The sequence below is a fragment of the Vitis vinifera genome, chromosome 9, assembly GCF_030704535.1.
Source record: "Vitis vinifera cultivar Pinot Noir 40024 chromosome 9, ASM3070453v1".
NCBI lineage: Eukaryota > Viridiplantae > Streptophyta > Magnoliopsida > Vitales > Vitaceae > Vitis > Vitis vinifera.
The window spans coordinates 8,619,783-8,644,909 of NC_081813.1; the positions used below are offsets into that span (position 1 = coordinate 8,619,783).

A 25,127-nucleotide genomic window follows, 5' to 3' on the forward strand; every position below is an offset into this window, starting at 1 on the left:
AAATTAAATAAAATAAAATTGTGTTGACATGAAACTACCTAGAGAGAGGAAGAGGTTGAATAGATGGTCCAAACAATTAACTCTAACATTAAAGTTTTTCTTATTCAAATTATTCAATGACAACCAATTTGTAATTAATCTCATGAATTAGATATTCGATTGCACAGTAAGATACATGATATAACATGAGAAAACTATCCAATAACTGCTAGTTGTAAAAAACCACAAATGATCTCTTGATTGCTAAATTATCCATTATGATAAATGACTCACAATTTTACTTGATTTAGATGCACCGACTCCTTAGGTCTTATACCATCAACACCTAAGCTACTTTTCACACCTCCCAATGCAACACTTCTTGGTGCTCCTTAGTGGATTCCTCAAAGCCCTTAATGAAATTTTGAAGTACGAGCCTCTAACTATTTTTATAGCTGAAAGATTGTTTCAAAATAGAACTTCAAAGGTTTAAGAGATGGAGATTCAAGATTTCAAAATAGCTATGTCTTATGGGAGTTTTCTAATCCATTTTTTTTAAAAAAAAAAAACATATCTATTTGTGCTTAGAAAAACCTAAGATTTATTATAGAGATTTTTTCAAATTTAAAACATTCTAAAAGCTCTTTTAGAAAGAAAATCACAATGAAAAATGAATTTGAAAAAAAAAAAAAGAATTGCACACCATTCCATAACCAATGAACGAGGGGGGTTGGACGTCTCTTTTAGGAACTTGAATGCCTAAGGGTGAACTCTCCTATTTTGCAACTTTTTCAAGCTAATTTAATTGTGACCCACCCTTGTAGGCACCATCCACATAGAGGAAGTGTTTCATCTTTTGTTCGAAAATTGAGGTAGAGATATCACCTTATGAAAGAAAAATTATCAAAAAGGGTGGGTTGGGGTTAATAATGACTTAGAAGGATCACTTATTTCATGAATTCATGTGAATGACCAAATTTATCATAAGATAATTTTACCCTTTGAATGTCATTATTTATATTATTCATCAAGAACTTTACCATGATGACAAGGACAATCAATCACTAGTGCATACCGTATTTCCTAAAAACTTATTTTCCCCTTTTGAATAATGACACCTGTTACCTAATTAAGTTTTTCTAATAAGGTTAGTTTAAGAAAAGTAAAAGATAAAGATGATTTTTTTTTATTTACTTCCATGGATGCAAATGATAAGTTTGTTAGAATTACCATGAAAATAATTTAATAAATAGTGTACTATTACTCTAGTGTATTGTTTTGTATTAACACCATGAATTATTTTGTATTAACACATCAAACTGGAATATTAGTAAGTAATAATATAATAAATTTTTCATTTTTCATTAATCCTTCGCTTATGTGGGGTTGAAAAAAAATTTTAAAATGAAAAAAAATAAGAAATGTGTATATATATATTATAATCACAAGAATAGGTCAATGAAATTAAATTATTTGAAATATACCATTTTTCAAGTTTTTTTTTCAAAAATTTGATATTTTTGTAGAGAACCCATTAAAAAAAATTATTAATCTAGAGTTTCGCTTGAATAAAAACCAAACTTAAGGTTACTATGTCATTTTATGTATATAACATATAAACTTTAGCGATTGCTCATGACCAAGTAAAAACTTTGTTACCCTAACAAAAAGAATAATTATTTTTTCATGACCACTCATCAATTGAATAATATATAAATATTCAATTGAGTAACACACAACTATTCTCTTTGTAGTATAGCATTACAAAGAATTAATTTTTTTTTAAAATTAGGTTATGGTGTAATGTATTGTAATGTTAGTACATTTATATTGCAAGTATAATGTATTTAGGTTGTACTTATATTTTTTAACAAGATTTATAGTTTTAGAAATGTCTATTTATTCTTTATTGGATTAATATTAATACATCATACCAATATATTAATATCATTCACTTTATGCATTAAAAGTGCTTAATCATTTTTATCTATAAAAGAAAACTGTAAATCTTGTAAATTCAAATAAGTATTTCATTTGGTTTCAAAAATGACTCATAATATAAGTATGTCATGAAGTATAATATGGTCATACAAATCTATAAATTTCATAAAAAAGTTCAAAATTTTCCCAATTAGGTTTTATAATAATATATTGTAATATAAGTATATTTATATTATAATTATGATATATATATATATTGGAAGATGACAAAATAACAAAAAAAAGGCCTTATAAAATGCATGATGTTTTCACAAATATGAATATTAAAAATATAATACAAAATAATATTTGATACTATGATCTTATTTATATTTAAAATTAATTATTACCTATTACTATCACTTGTTAAATTATATAATGAATTATCAAGAGGTGGACACTTTTTCATTAGAAACTAACATATTTTATTTCACTAATTATAAATAGATTATGACATTTTATAACAACATTTTAAAATAAAAATTAGAGAAAAAATATGAAAAAGCAATAACCAAATGGAATTTCATTATTCTCACTATTTTTTAATTTATATAAAAGTAAAACAATAAATAAGATTTAGAGATTTTAATTAAGTTTCTTTCCAATTTCTCAATGATGCATCATGAGAGAAGCTACAAGAAAAATGAGAAACAACAACAATTTTTATGTGTCAAGAAAGGTAAAAGATGAAGCTTCTCTAAAGCGTCATCTTCTAGCTTGTCATTGTATGTTTTAACAAACAATGATGCTTTTAGAAAGCACGATATTTGATAAATGGTTTCCACGATGCTAAAAAAAATGGTCATCTTTGAACATTTTCTAGTGAAATAATTTTTACAAAATTGACAATCTTGACACCTATAAGAGTATCATCTTTAATATATTTTATCAATGACACTTTTAGAAGTGTCATCTTTCATTCATGTTACCAATGCCGCTTATAGAAGTTCCATCTTTGAACATTTCTTATTAAAAATTAATATTCATATCATGTTATTAAAAAAATAATTTGCTCTATGATTAAGGGAAAAAAAACAAGCCCCAAAATTAAATTCAATTTTACCAATGAAAATATCTTCAAATATTAATATATAATTACCTAGTTCAACCCATCAATGTAACTACTTATATACAATAATTAAATACCTTGATTGAATCCATCATAGTTATTTGTTTTAGGATTTTAGTCACTATTTTGATTGATCACATGTTTCTTTGTTCAAGTTTTTAAATCATTAATATTTTTTTTTATTGAATCTCTTTTAGTATTTGTTTCATCGTTGTTTTGATTGATCTCATGTAATTGTGTTCATGTTTTGAAGTTATGAATATTAGATCTTGATTGATCTCATGTAATTGTGTTCATGTTTTGAAGTTATGAATATTAGATCTTGATTGAATCCATCATAGTTATTTGTTTTAGACTTTGAGTTACTATTTTAATTGACAACATGTTTCTTTGTTCAAGTTTAACATCATTAATATTAGTTGTTGACTGAATTTCCCCTACCACTTGTTTTGGTTAGTAATTTGATTAATCAAATGTAATTATGTTTGTGTTTTAAAATTATGAATATTACATCTCCATCAAATCTATCTTTGTTATTTGTTTTAGAATCTTGGTTAATTAGTTTAATTGATCCATGTCAATATATCCATTTTTTAAGCTTGTCAATTTTGATTCTTGATTAATCCTATTTTGGTGTCATGTTTTTTTTAGAATTTTAGTTAATTAGTTAGTTGACCACATGTTATTCTATTCGTGCCATAAATTAGGTAATTTTAATTTTGACTCACCTTATGTAGTTTATATGTTTTTAGAATTCTATGTTTTTATGTTATTATATTCATATTATTGTACTCATGCATTTATGTGTTTTATTAATCTTATATTAGTTCTTGATTGATTTTATCTTAGTTTATGTTCTTCTTAAATCCTAGTTGTTAATTCTTAATCGATGTCTTATTAGCTTGCTTGATCTAGAAGCCTTTAGTTTATTACTTGGTAGGTCTTTGTTGAATTTAATTTTCAAGAGGCCATTGGAAGATAATGAAGATTGACCTCTACTTTCCCATTCTAATCTTGGTTAGTTGCTAGGCTTTTAACTTTTACAATTTTGTTTTCTTTCGGTTTGCTTGGTATTTTGATTGTTCTGTTGTTTTTAAATGCATTTTCTACTTTAAAAGGAAATCCTTTCCTCAAAACAATCATATTAAAATCTATTTAAAAAATCTATCTAGGATCATTAAAGCTAAAAATCATTTTAGAAAGGTTGCAACTGTATTTCATTCGGTTTGCATTCTCTTCTTTATTTTGAATAAAATTTTGATTTTAAGCAAAACATGAATCTAGGCTTGTGGTTCCAAATAAATGGGATAATTCTGGGATTTGATGAGTTTATCAGTGCTCATGTGAGATTGGAATACATAAGCTAGATTTGTGTATATCAATTTGGGGACCCCTAAATAAAATCATTTCTTAAAACCTTTTATTACCAACTTGTTCAAATTACTGTACCTGTGAATTAAAAATTTGATTTAGCTTAATTAGGATATTCTTAAAAAAAAAAATTCTTATGGTCGTGTGATGTTGTGGACTCTTTAAACTTGATTTTAGAATTTTGTTTGAGTTAAAAGGATTTTTGAAATAGAAGTGATGAACTAATCTTTCCGTGACTTCAAGTTTCACCTAGTTCTAGATACTTTGACAATTTTATTTTTTTTTTTGGTAATTTTAAATTATTTGGTGACTTTGTAAAATTGTTTTGATATTTTTACATAATTATAGACTTCTTGAAGTTGATTTTAGACATATAAATATTAAGAAATGTTTTCCCAATTGAGAGATATATTTTTCCCTTGTTGCACCCACTACATTATCCTGATTTTGAACAGATGGACTATTTTCTTGAATTTAAAATTTATTCATGTGCATCTCTACTTTTATCCTTATTTTTATTGTAAATTAAACACATTCAAAATTTATTTTTATTTTATTTTTCATGATTTTATCACACATCTAGTTTGGCTAAGAAATTTAGTTTGTGTATGCCTTAGATTTTTGTCCTGTTATGGACCTTCTAGGATATTGTAGTAAACTGAGATTAATTGGGACTTCAATAAATTTTTTGGTTATTTAGATGATAATCTAGACATGTAGAGAGGTTCTAAGATTTTTTATGTAATTAAATTCCCCTTATAGATATTTTTTGGGGTTTGTTTTATAAAAGCCTTTGTTTTGATTACGTGTTGGAAATTTTGTACAACGCTTATTTAGCTATTTAATTTGGTGTTAATTGGCATATCATTACTTGACTTTAGCTTTTGTTTTCTAATATAGACATAATAAGGATGTTACTTGATTTTTTATATTGATTAAATAATGCTTCTAGATATTATTTTAGGATTTTTCTTGTGAATGTATATGTTTTGTGTATTTGCTAGGTGTTTAGAATAAGTCATTAGTTTTGCCATTTTTAGTTCACTTGTAGATTTTTATAAGTTTAGTTATGTGTTATGACATGTCATACAGGATAGATGAACTTTTATTTAAGTCTTAGGATCAACTTTGGTATTTTATGTGGATTCATTTTGTAATTATATGTTTGTGTGAAATATGAACCATGTTGTATATTATTCAAATATCCTATTTCTTAATTTAAGTTACGCATATATCATGTAATATTTGGAGTTTTTGATCATGTTATTCTTCTATTGATATTACTATTGTCTATAAGCTAACCCTTTCTAGCTTTATGCAATCACATTGTAAGTGATTAGTGTTATCCAGGTGCATCCCTTACACTTTTTCTTTTTAATTCTATAAATATGCAAACTTTTTTTCTTTTTTCTTTTTTATGAACTTTCCACTTATGATATTATTTTTTATTGCATTGATTAATGTTTGATTTCTTGAATGAGATGAATTGCATGCTATATGCTATGCTTGTTGAACAAACTTTAATGTTTTCATGAAAGCGCTTTGGATTATAGCTTAGGTATGCTTATCTTACTTTCCTTTGTGTTTGATTTCTTTGGTATGATTGTTTTGATTTGAAAGCACCTTGTTAAGATTTAGACATAATAACAATTGGCATCTTTGGTATCCTTGATTTATTGATTAATTGTCATACTTATCTCAATCTAGTTAGCAGAGACCTATTTTTAGGGCTTAGAGGGGTATTATTTTTATGATACCTTTCTGATAGGTAACCTGACCTCCAAACCTAGACTTGAGTTTTCAAAGACATGCTTTTCCAAAAATAAGAATTCATTTTTAAGGTTTTATTTTTTTATTTTATTTTTCCTTTTAAAAATAAATAAAAATATGTGGCAATTCCAATTTTGTAAAATCAGTATTTCACTAAGAAAATGAGTCCCGTTGTCAAGTGGGGACACATGTGAAAAATGAGGGTCCATAAAATGACGACTCCACTAAGGATTTAGAAGGTCAAACATGAACACTAGTTGAGAAAATATGACGTTTGATTGGTAGATCAGTGGATACCCTCTCTTATAATTGAGGTGATTTATTTATATTGCATGATTGATTTGGATATCCTAGCATGCTATTTGTACCTATTGCTTATCCTACTTATCTTGTGCTCATGATTATCACATGTCTATCATGATTGTTTGCCCATATCTACTGTGGTTCATTTTTATCTTTGCTTATCTAAGGTGTAGTTTGTAAGATTCTTTTGTTTTGCATGACTATCTTTCTCCTACATGATGTATGACTGCTTGTATTTGTTTCCTTTTTGCTTTAGTTGATAGGTTGTCGGATGCACCCATACCTTATACTGTGCACATTAGATCATCATTGAGTGATTAAGAGTTGTGAGATGTGCTAACCAATAAGAGAGCCTTCACCATTAAGCAACCCTCCGAATGTGAGGTAGTGTACGTGTAGAGGTGATGACCACCTTGCACAAAAGCACCCTGTCTCTTTGGAGGCATGCAGGAGGTTGCATATCGCTGGTAGGCATAATCGTTTATGTTAAGGAACCCATTCAACCTACCATTTCTATTTTCAGAGCCACCTTGACCTTATAAGTTGAGCCTAAACCTTTTTGTTAGAATTTTCTTCCTATACATGGGTGCATCTGTGAGCCTTTAGAGCTATCTTGGTCATAGATTTGGGTTCAGTATTCTCTCTTTATGATTTTTTTTGTTGGTATGCTTAGAGATTAATACACATTTGAGTTTTAGTTGGGTCACCTTTCTATATAGTGATTAGTTGGTTTTTGTTTCTTCTTAGCTTCCTTTATGTCATGTCTTATCCTGTCCCTTCATACATTGAAAAAGTGATATTCATCTTGGCCTGGATTCATCTTCTTAGCTCAGAGTTGGGAATAGATTGACTAGAGTCATAGAGCAGTAAGATATGGATTCTTAGCATGTTATAGTTGATCAATTTACCATAACTATGGCCTCGATTCAAGAGGCATTAGTAGGTTCGAGTTCGAGGATTGACAATTAGTAGGGTAGACAGTTTTAAGAACCCTGGATTACTCTGTTCCCGTGCCTTAGATATCCTAGGGTGCATGCATCTACCCCTAGGCATCTCTAAATCTATCATAGTGGAATAAAATGGCAATAAAAAACATTATTCACTATAGATCTAGAAATATAGTGCTCATACATATGATCTGGATGTTCTTAGATCAAAATCTATCCAATGAAGATGAAGCCTTAAAAGTCCAGAGGTCTTATACACCCAAGATCTTTGTCCAATGACTCAAACCACAATCTTGGCACTCCAAAATGTGGGCTTCAAAAGAGAGGAATCCTAGACTCTCTCTTTGGAGGTGGAAGACAACCCTTACACTAAAAAGTGATGGAAACCCTATCCCTTACTAAGCTTAAGTGACTTGAGCCCACCAAGGCTTGGATCACTTAATCTAGCCCAAAATGGGTTTGAATTGATTAATCAACCTTATAGGGCCATCTAATTAATCAATTAGCCCAATCCAAAGAACTTGTTCACTATCTTCTGTGCAATATTGTGTAATTACCAAAACACCTTTATGCACAAGAGTGGACTAAAAGCTAATCTAACCCTCATAAATGATATCATTATGGTATATAAGTTTAGAGCAGAGACCACTGGGAGCCAAATGAGTATTGGCTCCCTCAAAATTCGATATTGAAGTTGATTTAACATTCCACTAAAGAGAATCAACTACACTCCAATACCCTATGTAAATAACAACAAGACGAGGCTCATGTCTGTGACCTATTATCCACTACATGTAGACTCCACATAAACTGGTGTCTATAATCTAACAAGGTTGTGCTATCACCTATCAAGATTACCTCTCTAATCCTTGAGTTACGAATCCCATTTATTATGTGATCAACTGATATACTCTACATCTAAGAAGCATATGTCAAATTCCATTAAGGGAATTACTACGACTACAAATTTCATGATCACATGTTTTTTAGATCACCCAAAAGGACACACTATTTCCAATCCCATGAGATATCATGATGCCTTTATTGAGAATACTTGTTGCCAATAGCCTCCATCAATAATGACTCAATCCATAGGGATAGATGACCACTTTAGGGTCTCACCTGTAAGTCCAAGTCTGTTATAGATTTTAGCACAGACTCAATATCCTCTCAAGGTTGAGAGTCCATGTAGTATAGCAACATGGTGAATCATGACAATTGATAGCCTTAAGTTATGACTTAGCGTAGTTCACTTGTAAATTTATATAAGTTTAGTTATATGTTGTGGACATGTCATATAGGATTGATGAACTTTTATTTAAGTCTTAGGATCACTTTTGGTATTTTATGTGGATTCATTTTGTAATTATAAGTTTGTGGAAAATATGAACCATGGTGTTGTATATTATTCAAATATCCTATTTCTTAATTTATGTTACACATATATCATGTAATATTTAGAGTTTTTTTTTTATCATGTTATTCTTTTACTAATTATTATTGTCTATAAGCTAACCCTATTTAGATTTATGCAAGCGCATTGTAAGTGATGAGTGTTATCCAAGCACGTCCCTTTCAACTTTTATCTCTTTAATTCTATAAATATGCAAACTTTGTTTGTGAACTTTCCATATATCATGTTTTTTTTTATTGCTTTGATTAATGTTTGACTTCTTAAATGAGATGAATTGCATGTTATATGCTAAACTTGTCAAACTAACTTTAATATTTTCAAGGAAAAGCTTTGGATTGTAGCTCAGGTATACTTATCTTCATTTCCTTTGTGCTTGACTTCTTTGGTATGATTGTTTTGGTGTGAATAGAACCTTGTTAGGCTTGACATAATTACCTTCAATATCTTTGGTATCCTTTGATTTATTGATTAATTGTCATGCTTACCTCAACCTAGTTGGTAGAGACCTATTTTTAAGGCTTAAAGGGATACTACCTTCATGATACCTTCTTGATAGGTAACCTGACCTTTAGACATAGGCTTAGGTTTTCAAAGACATGTTTTTCCAAAAATAATGAAACATTTTTTAAGATTTTATTTTTTTATTTTAAAAATAAATAAAAATAAGTGGCAACTTCAATTTTATAAAATCAGATTTTACTAAGAAAACAAGTGTCATCATCGAGTGGGGATAAAATACAATCTCCAATATTTTAAAGTATGATTTTCTATAAAATATTTATTATTGCAAACTTTTTTTTTTCATTTTATACAATTGCAAGCACAATTAAAACAAGTAATCAAAATCCCTATTGATGATTATTAGAATTCGTGTTGTGAGCAATAATTTCACTTTTTATTAAATCATATCCAATTAAGATAAGTTTTTTGAAAAAAAAAAAGTAGAAAAACATTCATTTTTCATATCTTGTAATTACATGTACCATTTTTTTACATTTGTATTATGATTTTGTTATAATATAATAAATGGATTAAAATATTTTTCATTCTCACATTCCATGAAAGTGTAAGAGCACACACTTATTTAATCTCATAATTCAACTCCATATAAATCTACCCTTGAAAGAATAGCATATCAAGGGGTACTAATTTATTCAAAATTTTATGTCATTATGGTTTTATTTTGTTATAATATTTTAATATTATATCTGTTATTTCATAAATCTTTTAAGATGTTATAGTTCTCTTTTAAAATTTTTGTTTTAGTTTAGTTTAATTTGTTCTATTAGCTTAGATCCATTTATGATTTTTCATCATTAATTTAATCGATCCTTGGTGTTATAGTTCATGCTTTGATTTGGTTTGATCCCATTCTTTTAGTTTGAGAATTTCTTATATTTTTGGTAAATTGGCTTCTAGGTGATGCAGTTTTTATTTGAAATTTGTCTTGATTTATCTTAATTCGTTTTAGTTAGTTTAGAATTTTTCATTGTAGTACACTGTACTTCTGCATCTGTAAATTGGAATCTGATAACTTAGAGACCCTTTTAAATTTTTCTAACTATTCTACGACATTCTAGACTCCTTGAACTTGATTTTAGAATCTTTCTTGGATCAAATATGATTTTTCAATTAGGAGATATAAATCAATTTTTTAGAAGGTTCAGTTTTCACTCTGTTTTTGACATTCAGTCTTGTTTTACAAAATTAAATTACTAAAAAATCTCTTTAATTTATTTGAACATTTTTATTTTAATTAGACTTCTTAAATTTAATTTTTGTTTAAAAAATATTAATAAATAATTTTTGAAATGAAAGATATAATTTTTTATTCTTGCACCCACCGCATGAGTGCTCTTCTAGAGCTGAGATATGTTTATTTATTTTTTAAATATGTTATTAATGTGTTATCTCCTGAGATTATTTTTAATATAAACTAAACACATTAATATAGTTTTTAAAATTTTCGTGTGATTTTAGGACATCTACAAGTTAATTATAAAAATCAATTGTTGAATACCTTTAAAAGATGCTCTGTTCTAGACCTATTATCATCATCATGAAATCTGGTACTAAATGAGGGCTGGTTAATTAATTTGGTCACTTAGCTGATAAACTAGACATATAGGAGATGTTCTCTAAAAATTTTCTTGATAAAAATTAACTTCTAGGTATTTTTTTTTTAGATTTATTTTTTACAGTCTTCTAATCTAATCGTTTGCTGACTTTTTTTTGTGGAGTAACCCCTTTGTGAATAAATTTGTTATTGATTGGAATATAATCGATTAATTTGGCCCATTGGATGTTTATCTAGACATGTTAAAGATGTTACCTAATTTTTATTTTGGTGAGATAACCTTTCTTGATATTTATTTGGAGTTTATTTTGTGAACTGATATTCTACCCTTTTAATAATATTTCCTTGGCTTTTGGTAATTTAGTCATTTTTTATCATGCTTGTGAACTTTCCTTGATTGGAGACATTCTAAGTGTATATATATATAGGTTTAGTTATTTTTTTATTTATTATTCTTTAATTTTATCATTATTATTGGTGAGTTAACCTCATTTTTATAGAATCACTGACTTTGGCTATACAGGTACGCTCTCTATCTTCCCATTTTAAGGTTTAGTTTTTTTTTTTTTTATTCTTTAATCTTATCATTATTATTGGTGAATTACCCTCATTTTTATAGAATCATTGACGATTGTTACAAAGGTACGCTCTCTATCTTCCCATTTTAAAGTTCCATGAATATGCATGTCATTAAGAACTATATCCCTGTTTGATATTGACTTTGGGTGCCTTGATGTTCATTTGATTTCCTTTGATAAAATTCAGGTTGAGTAACATAATACTTGAACTAAATTTGGTGTTTTATGATAGCATTTAAGTTATAGATCAAGGTATGAATATTATCCTTTCTTTATGATAGTAGTTTGAATCCTTGTTTGGCATGTTAGAATTAGTAGAGTTTTTTAGATCACCTTAACTTATCTAGGTATTCATAATCAACTGATTAATTGTCATATTTCCCTCAACTAAGCTAGTAGAAACCTTGTTACGGCTTAGAGGGGTGCTACCTCTTTGGAGGTACCTTCCTGATAGGTAACCTGATCCCCAGACTCAGGTTTTTTCACAGATAGCTTTTCCAAAAAAATCAGGAGTCCTTTTAGGGGTTTTGTTCTTACTTGTTTTCCCCTTTAAAAATAAATAAAAGTAAGTGGCAACTCCAACTTTTTATATAAAAAAAAAAAAAATCAGTTTTTCACTTTAATCAAAAGCGAGTCTACGCCAATCGAGTGGGAACGCATCGTGAAAAATGGGGGGTCTATGGGTATTTTTTGTTTTCATATTCAATTAAAGGCCATGAGTGTACACCTATTTAATCCCTTGTTTCAACTCGATATAAACCTACCTCAAAAGAAACAATATACCAAGGGGTATTAGTCTATTCAAAACATTATATCATTGCTTATCAAGGGCAATATAGAAGAAAGACAAGTTAAGATTCTCTTAATTGTTGCTTTGGAATTAGGAATGCTTGCAAGACAATCCACCGCTGGATTTCCAAGTTGTTATGCCAAATGCTTTGGTGAATGTATCATAACAAGCTTTAGTCCTCTCAAGTGTGGTTTTAAATGTATGAAATGCATAGTAGATCCTTCAAGCTTGCAACCAAATTCTTATTACTATTGAAAGCTTGGTTGTGCGATGAATGCATGCACTAATATAAGCACCAAACAAGATCTTGGTAATTCTCTTTCTTTGTGCTTTGTATTTGTGTGTTTTTCTTATTATCTCATAAATTTTTGCTTCAATTTATCAGTTGTGGCCAAGTTGACTAGTTGTGTAGACTCTTGCTCGGAGATGTGCACCACAAATTCTCCTTAGTCGCTTAGAAGACTATGGCAGCCTTGTGTGTTCATTCAATTGAATAAATGTAACCCCAATTGGCTAGACTACAATGTCTTTCTTACTTGAAAAAAATTGAATAAGTAGTTTATGGAGTTACAAGTCTTCTTTAATAAGTAGTTGGTATTACAAATGTGTTTGTTCATTTTATTTTGCTTGATATGTATTCTATATTTTTATCTCCATCTCTTTTCTTTTTTTCTCCTTATGACTATAATACTTGTAGAATATTACCAATATTTATTTTTATAGGAAAATATCAAATACTCTATTCAATAAGCTTTACTGAAAGGAATATATACTAAAAAATATTTTGTCTTTCTATGAAACTACTGAGAGGGAAGAGGGTTAGTAAGTATTCTAAACAATTAATTCTAAAATTGATTTTTTTTTATTCCAATTATTCAATTACAACCAATCTGTATTAATCTCATACATTAGACACAACAAGACATATCACATAACTTGAGAAAACTACTTAGTAACACTAGTCTTAAAAAAAGGTGGATGATCTCTTGATTGCTAAATAATCTACTAACTATGAGAAATGACTAACAATTTTACTTGATTTAGGTCTTATACCATTAGCACCTAAATTACTTTTCATGCCCCTGATAGGGCACTTCTTGATGCTCCTTAATGGATTCTTCAAAGCCCTTAATGAAATTTTTGTTGTACGAGTCTCTAACTTTTTTTTTTGTCGAAAGGTTGTTTCAAAATAAAACATCAAAGATTTAAAAAATGGAGATTCAAGATTTCAAAATAGCTATTTCTTATGGAATTTTTCTAATCCACTATTTTTTTATAAAACATATCTATTTAGGCTTAGAAAACCCTAAGATTTATTATAAAGAGTTTCTCAATTTTAAAACAATCTAAAAACCCTTTTAGAAACAAAAACAAAGTGAAAAATGAATTTGGAAAACAAAAAGAACTATACACCACTTGAAACCCAAGGAATAAGGGAAAAGGGGGGTTGAACACTTATCTTGGGAACTTGAACACCTTAGGGTGCACTATCCTATTTTGTAAGTTTAATTTCCAAGCTGATTTTATGGTGACCTACCCTTGTAGGCACCATCCACATAAAGAAAGTGTTTTTCTGTAAAGTTCGAAGATAAAGGTAGATATACTACCTTATGAAAGAAAAATTAAAGGAAAAATTATCAAAAATGGTGGGTTGGGGGTGATAATGGCTTAAAAAGGTCACTTATTTTATGAATTCTTGTGAAAGACTAAATTTATCATAGGATAATTTAACCCTTTAAATGTCATTTTTTATATTACCCATCAATAACTTTGTCATGATGACAGAAACCATCAATCACTAGTGCATACCTCATATTCCAAAAATAAAAATTTCCCTTTTGAATAATGGAAACTGCTACCTAATAAAGTTTTTTTTTTTTTTTAATGAGGCTAATTTCTAAAAGAAAAGTCAAAGATAAATATAATTTTTTATTTACTTCCATGGATGCAAATAATAAGTCCCCTAGAATTACCATGAAAATAATTTAATAAATAGTGTGCTATTAATCTAGTGTATTATTTTGTATTAACATCATGTATTATTCTCTATTAACAAATAAAACTAGAATACTAGTAAATAATATAATAATAAATATGTCATTTTACATTACTCCTTTGCTTACATGGGGTTGAAAAAAAATTGAAAAAGTGAAAAATAGGAAATATATAATAGGCAAAAGAAATAATAAAAATTAAAATAAAAAAATTATATAATTTTTTAGTATCTTCTTATAAGAAATTAAATTATTTGAAATATACTTTTTTTTTTCAAGTTCCTTTTATATATACATATATATTTATAAAACCTCGTAAAAAAAATAAGAAATTTAATTTTCAAACTTTTTTTAATAAATTAAAACCAAACCTAATGTTATTATGTCATTTTAAACATATAAAATATAAACTTTAACAATTGATGATAACGAATTAATAACTTTGTTACCCTAATAGAATGAACAATTATTTTAACAAGCACTCATCAATTGAATAACACAAAACTATTCGCTTGGTAGTATAGTATGTGAAAAAATTTAAAATTTTAAATGAGGTTATGTCATAATGTATCTTGGAATACTTCTTCTATAAATTGCTTTAGTGCCCTTGCATCTCTAAACACAATAAGATCACAATGATCAATCACTACATTGTGTCCCTCTATCTTTCTACACACTAATGGTCTAGGGTATGTAATGATCACAATATAGAAATAATGTTAAGCATAATAATAATACCAACAATAATATCAGTGATTTTTACTGTATAGTACATACCAAGTAAGTTCTAAGAAAGATTGGATGGATCATAATGGTCTCACTTAAAACCTACTCTCCTTAGACAAAGTTCCCTTCAACTGTAGTCATATATTAGTGATCACCTAACAATCTCAACTATTAATATCTAGGATACTGGTTGTCTCTCTAAAGAATACAAATTTAGAAACATAAAAGAGTAAGAGGTATGTCTATGGTCCATGTGCCAGGATTCAACAGTAGCATAGTGAATTATTAAAATTGGTCTAAAGGGAAAACTTTGTACCTTCATTAGGTGTTAGAAAACTTGAGTAAAATTTATGCACAAAATATTAAGAGAAATTTGTTGAGATAGTTAGCAAGCAAGAAAATAATAATGTTTTGAGAAAAATCAAATAATATACATTTCTTTGTTAGTATAGAGTCCTTAAAAGCATGACATGCTATAACAAAATTTATTTAATAAAATCATAATTCCACTTTAATCTATCCTTATTTCATGTACTGTACCTAACGAGCATTTTAACCTGCATCTCTTGCATTGTACATGACTTGGGTATAGTAGGAATTGCATAAAATATCCAAGTAATGGGTTCCTTGCAAGCAAAGAATTTATTCATAGTTAGTTCATGGGCTTAGGCAACCTAATTGAGGTTGTAGTTCACTACCTCCTAATTGGAGGGATAGTTGTCTTGATCATCGAGATGGGTTTCCCATGGTGAGTGCCCTAGTATGTATGGTTAGACATTGAACAAGACATATGATATTATAACATAAGGTTATCAGGCAATCATGACTTCATCAATTTGCTACGTTGCATTATCTCTCAACCTTGAGAGAATATTAAGTTTGTGTCAAAGTTAGCAGTGACTTTGACTGACGAGTGAGATCCTAAAATGTTCATATATTCCCTATAGATTAGGTCATTATTAATGGAAGTCGGTCACAAGAAGTATTCTAAATAGAAGCACCAGGATATTTCATGGACCTTGAGATAATGTGCCACCATAGATGATTGTAAGGACATGTGATAATAAAATTTGTGGAATCGTAGAAACTCAAGGATGGTAAAAATAATCTTGAGAGATGAACAACTTTCACCTTATTAGATTACAGACACTAGTCTATGGGGAGATTGTATACAATGGATAGCAGGTCATGGACCCAAGTACTTAGTGTCTCATTGTAATATACGTAAGGTATATTAGAATGCAATTGACTCTTTATAGTGGGATGTTGAATTGACTTTAAAATTGGATTTTACATGAGCTAATATTATCCTAAGGGTCCATATAGTCCTTACTCAAGCTCATATAACTTGATGACACGATTTATGAGGATTGAATGGCCTTTTAGTTCACTTGTGTGCATAAGGGTATTTTAGTAAATATGCAAGATTAAGAGTTAGTGAACGGTATCTCAAGAATGGGTTAACTCAATAATTGGAACCTAATTAGGCTAATTAATCAATTAGGGACCTTTTGGGATAGATTAAGTGACCTAAGTTTAAGGTTGACTCAAGTCACTTAAGCACATAGGAAGCTTATAAATAACTCTCTTAGGGGTTAAGACTCAAACTTTGCTTCCTATCCACTTAAAGAGAGGGAATCCTAGCCTCCACCCTCTATGAGATCTCCACCATCTTAGTGCTTAGATTCAAAGAGGAGTCATCACGTGGAAAATTGTTGTGTTTATAAGATTTTTGACAAATTTGAAGCTTTCTACACTAACATGAATCAATTTGGGAACATCCAAATCTCAATTGTGGTACTAATATCTAACTCTATGATTTATTATTGGTTTTTGAAAACCATTTTTCCATTATGCTTAGATCTAGAGTGCCTAGGAAAGGATTACATGCACCCCTAATGATCCAGAGCATGGGAATGAAGTAATCTGGGGTTCCCTATAGTACCATCCTTGAGTTTCATATTCTCCTATTGTATGATCAATTGACATGTCCTAGCTCACAAAGAGCTTATGTCAAGTTCTACTTAATAAACTACTACGACCATAATTTACTAAAGATTTTTCCTTAAGATCACTCAAGGGAACACATTGTCTCAAATTCCATGAGATGCCTTAGTGCCTCTATTAAGAATACTTGTTGTCATCGGATTCAATCAATAGTTACCTAATCCATAAGTAATATATGATCACTTTAAGGTCTCAACCATAGGTTAAAGCTACTGCAAACTTTGACATAAACTAAGTATTCTGTCAAGGTTAAGAAACCATATACTATAGTAGCTTAGTGAAGTCATGACTACTTGATAGCTTTACATCATGACTCACCATAAGTCTTGTTTGATCTATAATTGTACATACTAGTGCACTCACCATGGGAAACCAATCCCAATGACCAAGACTAGTATAACCAAAAATACTTTATGACATGCACGATGTTTTAACAAACATGAACAATAAAAATATATGATACAAAATAATATTTGGTAATGTGATCTTATTTATATTTAAAATTAATTATTACCTACTACTATCACTTGTTAAATTATGTCATGAATTATCAAGAGGTGAACACTTTTTTATTAGAAACTAAACTATTTTATTTCACTAATTATAAATAGATTATAACAATTTGTAACATCATTTAAAAAAAAAAAAACTAAATCAAAAATAAAATAAAAAATAAATAAATTAAATAAAAAAACAATAACCAAATTCAATTTCATTATTCTCACTATTTTTTCATCTATATAAAAGCAAAACAATAATTAAGATTTAGTTATTTTAATTAATTTTCTTTCTAGTTTCTCCATCATGCATCATGAATTCATAATTGAAATCTTTAGTATAATCAAAATATCAATAAAAAGTATAAAAGATTAACCAAAATATTATAATTGAAGATCTAAGTTTAACGAAAAAGTTTAAGTTCATCCATAACTGTGTTGAAAGTAACAAAGAAGGAACAAGTTGATAAAAGAACTAATCAATTCAACAAATGTAACATGTTCTGTTGAAAACTCTAAGGTTATGTTTTGGTTCTTGGAAAGTATTAAGGAAAAAAATGCTAAGAAAACTATTTTCTCATGTATGGTTGTCTTATGGAAAATATTAAACAAAATTAAACACAATTAAAACTACTTTAAAACTTTATACATTTTCAAATTATTTGATTTTTGTATCGATGAGTTAAAATGAGTTAAATAAGTTTAAAGTAGCAAATAAAAAATAATTTATTAACTTTAAATCTACCTTTTTACTTTTCTTCACTTTTTCTTTTCATTTAATTTCCTTTATATTTTCTTTCCCTTGCATTTTCCTTTAAATTTTGTGGAAACCAAACATAGCCTATGAAAATCCATTTTCTAGTTTTAAATTACTATTGAACTTTACAACAAAATGATTTTACAATTGGTTAACTCATTGAATAGAATTACAACTCTCTCAATTGAATAAAAAAAATGTATCATATGATAAAAACCACTAAAAGAAAAGGTTTTATTTTTGTTTGAAATTCTAGAACTGGTAATTTGAAGTATGTTTTTCTCTTTTGTTCTCCATTTTGTCTTTTTACATTATAATGTTAAATGCATAAATAAAATATGAGACCTAAGAACTATTTGTAATTACTATATTAAAGTTGTGCCATTTTATTGAAGCGGGAGTGGGCCATCTTTTTCACACCTTTGAGGTTTGTCCTTTAAGTCATTTTTAGTACACCAATTTGATTACCTCCTCTTATATAGGTGTGCCTACTCGCATTCTTCCTCCTTTCGTCATTTGATCTTGACTTTTTTTTCTCCCTTACTCTAGAATTTCAAAAGTTATCCAAAATTTACCCGAAATACACAAAAAAAAAATACATAAGTCCAAAAATTGAGGTCCTTAGCAACAATTTTTTACTAAGACTTAAATAATTCATCTAGATTTTTTCAACTGACCCTATTAAGATGTCAAGCTTGCTAGAGGACAACTGATTGTTACATGCAGTATAAGGATCATCCTCAAAAATATCTACTCAAAAGACACCTAATTAGTTAGTATATTAGATAATTTTCTAAATTAAAGAGTTTTTTCATATTTATATAAAATAATATGGTTTTATTTCGTCATAATAATTTATTTCATAAATTTTTTAAGATGTGTATATGTATATATAATTGGATAACCCATTTCCACTAATTCATTCCATGAATCAAAATCGGATTATTTGTGACCCAAACCCCAAAGTTGAGCCTGGTAACATTATGTAACAAAACACCAACTATAAATGCAAGGGAAAATGGTAGTTATTGTAATTATTACATCACATAATATTTACTAATTATAATCTTCAATATTTTAAAGTATGATTTTATATCAAATATTTATTATTACAAACATTTTTTAATTTTATACAATTGAAAACACAATTAAAACATGAAATGAAAGTTGTAATTAATGATTATTAATATTCATATGGTGAGCAATAACTACACCTTTTTTATAAAAAAAAAAATCATATTCAATTAAAATAAGTTTTTTGAGAAAAAAAAGTGGAAAAACATTCATTTTTTAATTACATTTATCTTTTATATATATATTTTTGTATTATGATTTTGCTATAACATAATATATGAATTGAAATATTTTTCATTCTCACATTCCATGAAAGGATAAAAGCATACACATATTTAATCTCATATTTCAACTCCATATAAATTTACCCTTGAAAGAATAGCATACCAAGGGGTACCAATTTATTCAAAAATTTATGTCATTATTATAACGTGAAAACATTTTGAAACATAATTAATATACATAAAGTGAAAATGGTAATAGATGATTAGTAGAATTAGTACGTTAAGCAATAATTACACTTATATTTGTTGTAAATCATATTCAATTAAAATAAATACTTTTGGCAAAAAAAAAAGTGGACAAACACAATTACCATATATATTTCTCTATAGGAAATGTTAACAAATAGAAAAGAATCATTCTCATTCATTTTCCATATATATTTCTCTATCTTAATCACAATTATCATTGTTCATTTGTAATATGATTCTATTGTAACATAATAAATGAATTGGGGTATTTGTTATTTCCATATTCGATTAAAGGTCATGAGTGCACACCTATTTAATCCCATGTTTCAACTCGATATAAACCTACCTCGAAAGGAACAATATACCAAGGGGTATTAGTTTATTCAAAACATTATATCATTACTTATTAAGGGCAATATGGAGGGAAGACAAGTTAAGGTTCTTTTAATTGTTGCTCTAGTATTAGGAATGCTTGCAAGGCAATCCACAGCCGGATTTCCGGGTTGCTATGCCAAATGCTTTGGTCAATGTATCATAACAACCTTCAGTCCTATCAAGTGCGCTCTTCAATGTATGACATGCATAATAAATCCTTCAGGCTTGCAACCAAATTCTCATGACTATTGCAAGCTTGGTTGTGCGATGAATGCATGCACTAATATAAGCACTAAAGAAAATCCTGGTAATTCTCTTTCCTTTCCTTGTGCCTTGTATCAGTGTCTTTTTCCTTATATCTCATAAATTTTTGTTTCAATTTGTCAGCTGTGGCCGAGGTGACTAGCTGTGTAGACTCTTGCTCGGAGATGTGCACCACGAAATCTCCTTAGTCACTTAGAGGACTATGGTAGCATTTTGCGTTCATTCAAGTGAATAAATGTAACCCCAATTGGCTAGACTACAATGTCCTTCTTACTTGAAAAAATTGAATAAGTAGTCTATGTATCACCGATCTTTTGTTTAATAAGGAATTGGTTTCACAAATGTACTTGTTCTTTTTATTTTGCTCGATATGTATTCTATATTTTTATCTCCATCTCATATTTTTTCCCCTTGTGACTATAATACTTGTAGAATTTTACAAATATTTATTTTTATAGGAAAATATCAAATACTCTATTCAATAAGCTTTGCCGAAAGGAATATATACTAAAAAATATTTTGTCTTTCTATGAAACTACCGAGAGGGAAGGAGGTTAATAGGTATTCCAAACAATCAACTCCAAAATTATTTTTTTTATTCCAATTATTCAATTACAACCAATTTGTAATTAATCTCATGCATCAAATATTGATCACATAGTAAGACACATGATATAATATGAGAAAACTACAGAGTAACCACTAGCCATAAAAAACCATGGATGATCTCTTGATTTCTAAATAATCCACTAACTATGAGAAAACACATTTTTTTTTTATTTGGATGGACCTACTTCTTACATCTTAATTATACCATTAGCATCTAAATTACTTTTCATGCCCCTAATAGGACACTTCATAGTTCTTCTTAGTGGATTCCTCAAAGCCCTTAATGAAATTTTGTAGTACGAGTCTCTAACTTCTTTTATAGCCAAAAGGTTGTTCCAAAATAGAACTTCAAAGATTCAAGAGATGGAGATTCAAGATTTTAGAATAACTATTTCTTATGGGATTTTTCTAGTTCACTATTTTTTAATAAAATATATCTATTTATGGTTAGAAAACCTATTTCTTATGAATTTTTGTGAAGGACCAAATTTATTATGCGATAATTTTATCCTTTAAATGTCATTTTGTATATTACTTATCAATAACTTTGCCATGATGACAAGGACCATCAATCACCTGTGTATACCTTCTTTCCCAAAAAATTATTTTTCCTTTTTGAATAATGGAACCTACTATCTAATAAAGTGTTTTTTTTTTAAATGAGGTTAGTTTCTAAAAGAAAAGTCAAAGATAAAGATAGTTTTTTTTATATACTTCCATGGATGCAAATGATAAGTCTGCTAGAATTACCATGAAAATAATTTAATAAATAGTGCATTATTAATCTAGTGTATTATTTTGTATTAACACATCAAATTGAAATATTAGTAAAGAATAATATAATAAATCTGTCTTTTTTACATTACTCCTTTGCTTACATGGGGTTCAAAATTTTTGAAAAAGTGAAAAAATATGATAAATAAATAAATAAATAAATAAATAAATAAATAAATAAATAAATATATAAATAATATTATAATGAAGAAAAATAGGTCATAAAAAATAATAAAAATTGAAATAAAAAATTATATAATTTTTTTCCATTTTTTATTATAAGAAATTAAATTATTTGAAATATAATTTTTAAAGAAGTTTTAAAAAAATAATATTTTTTTAGAGAACTTGGTAAAAAAAAAAAAAATTAATTTTCAATATGTTTTGAATAAAAACCAAACCTAAGGTTACTATGTCATTTATGCACATAACATATAAACTTTAACAATTGATCATAACCAAGTAAAAACTTTGTTACCCTAATAGAACGAACAATTATTTTCATGAGCACACGTCAATTGAATAACATGCAAATGTTAAATTGAATAGCACACAATTATTCACTTGGTAGTATAGCACATGAAAAAAAGTGAAAATTTTAAAACAGGTTATGTCATAATGTATCCTAATGTTAGTGTATTTATATGGTAAGTATAATGAATTTATGTCGTACCTATATTTTATAACAAAATTAATAATTCTAGAAGGGTTTATTTATACCTTATTGGAATTGATATTAATACATCATATTAGTATATTAAAATCATTCACTCAATGCATTGAAATTGCTTAATCATTTTTACATATAAAAGAAAACTATAAGTCTCGTAAATTCAAATTAGTACTTCATTTATTTTTAAAGATGGTTCATAATATAAGTATCTTAAGAAGTATAATATGATCACACAAAACTATCAGTCTCATAAATTAGTTCAAATTTTTCCCAATTACGTTTTATTGTAACATATTATAATGCAAGTATAAATATATTATAATTATAAATATTTTTATCATACTTGTTTTTTATAACAAAAGTATTAGAGATACTTTTTTATATCTTATTAATATCCAACACATCATACATATTAACATCATCCATTTAATGCATTAAATATATATATATATATATATATATATATATATAAAGAAACAAACTATGCAAAGGGGAAAAATATAAAAATTATATAAATTTTTTAAATTATTTTATTATAAAAAACTAAAAAATGATTAAACATTCTTCATCATTTTCTAATTCTTTTAGATAACCCAAAAGAAAACTTAAATATTCCATCTTCCTCAAACTCAATCCAAAAATATGATTTATTAATTTAAAATTAGAAAAAATTTGTGAAAAAAATCATGATTCTTATTACATAATTATAAAACATGTTTTTTTCTTAATAAAAGTAAAAATAGATATGTGTCAAAAAAAAAACATATTAGATGTTGTTTTGAAAATATTTCATAGAAGTATTTTCGTTTTAGATAGCAAATTATACTATCATCTTACATAACCATTTGTAAGGGTTAAAACGAAAAATTTTGACTTAAAATTTTGGGTGTTAATGATTATAGCTAATTTAAGGCCACATACTTTAAATGCCCTAAAAAATCATGTGCTCTAAGTGCCTTGAATTTCACCAGCTTTTAGTTGAAGGATATTTATGGAATTTCAACATATTATTTTCTTAAATGGCCTTTGGGGGGATTTTTGTCTTTTGTCATGCCCTTCCTAGGAATAATCAAAGTAGATTACCCTTTTAAGTCATTATCACCTATAGCCTACCCTATGTGGTAATTTACCCAAAATTAAATCATAATTGGAGTAGCACAATGAAGCATTTTAAGGGAACATTGCATTTGTCACTATTTCTAAGATATAAAATTTTGAGTCCATAAAAGTTGGCCTTAGCACTCAATTATAAGCCTTATACATAAGTAAGGAATTGGCTACATGCTAATAGTTTACACTAAAAAAAATAAGGAAAAAATAAAGGGCAACCATTACTACAGACCTAGTTGTTCATCCTTCGAACTTGTATAATATCTTGTTATACTAGATCCTTCTTTGAAAATTTGGGAAACTATAGAGTGAGTATAATATCATTGCTACTGTACCCTTTCTTCTTCCGACATATATCATATTGTGAACTTGCATTTTTCACGTGCATTCCTACTCTATGGTGAGACTCGCTTTTTAGTGAAAAACTAATTTTTATAAAATAGGGGTTGCCACTTATTTTTTTAAAAAAAAAAAAAAGGAAAACAAAATAAGAAATAAGACCCTAAAAATGACTCTTTATTTGGAAAAGCATGTATTTGAAAACCGAGTCAGGTTACTCATTAAGAAGGTACCATAAGGTAGCACCTCTCTAAGCCCTAAAACATGTCTCTATTAAATAAATCGAGGTGACTATTGCAATTGATATGTAAATCAATGGATACCATGAATCAAGGAATATACATCAAAGCATAAATAAAGGCAATCAAGGAAATACCCAAACAAGCCATGCACACTCAGCAAATCGACAATTAAAGCAAGGAAAGAATGTACTTTATTAGCAAGGAAAGATTGATTTTTATCTCCGATTCGAAAAATGATTTTTGAATCAAACGAAGTCATAATAACATGTTTAAGAAGTCTATAATATCATACAACCATTATAAAAATTCTAGGTAAGCTCTAAATGATTCAAATCTAATTTTCCATTCAGAAGATTGAGCAAGTCATATAAAAAGACAATAGAACATTGGTTTTTTGAAGGATTGAATGTAGAGACATTACCAATTCCCTAATCAATGTCCACGAAAGTCATTCATGCTTCCTTAATCTGAAGTGATCATGGATAAAACCACCAAGGTAAGGAATTACTCCATTAATGTGGAGTGATGAATTTACTTTTATGTGTATCAAAATAAAAATTCATTTTAAAACTCAATGTAAGGATACATACCGAAAAAAATAGGTTGCATGACTTTTGGAAAACGCATTTTCATACCTAAATGACCTAAGATGAATTTTAAAGAGAAATTGGAGGATTGATTTATTTAGAGAAAAAGTTGAAAACAATTTTAAGGAAATTAAAATAGATAAAATACCAAACACAAACAATCAAGGAAAAGTGGAAGTGTGTGAATGTGAATTCTAATGAACTAATGTGAAATTCTTAGTGACCTAAATTAATTAGTGTCTAAGGTGCAATTGTACATAATATCAATTGTGGCCTAAAACGGAGTCTAAATAAGCCAACTATGAAATAAACCAAAGCAACACAAAACTTAGAATTCATTGTACATCA

General features: G+C 27.9%; 1 long non-coding RNA gene across 1 annotated transcript; it reads left to right on the plus strand.

The window, feature by feature from the left end:
• The first annotated feature begins 20,166 nt into the window (after window positions 1–20,166).
• LOC132254309 (uncharacterized) lies at window positions 20,167–20,804 on the plus strand. Its single transcript, XR_009466560.1, has 2 exons — window positions 20,167–20,488; window positions 20,569–20,804. It is a non-coding gene; the product is annotated as an uncharacterized LOC132254309 (long non-coding RNA).
• The last annotated feature ends 4,323 nt before the right edge of the window (window positions 20,805–25,127 follow it).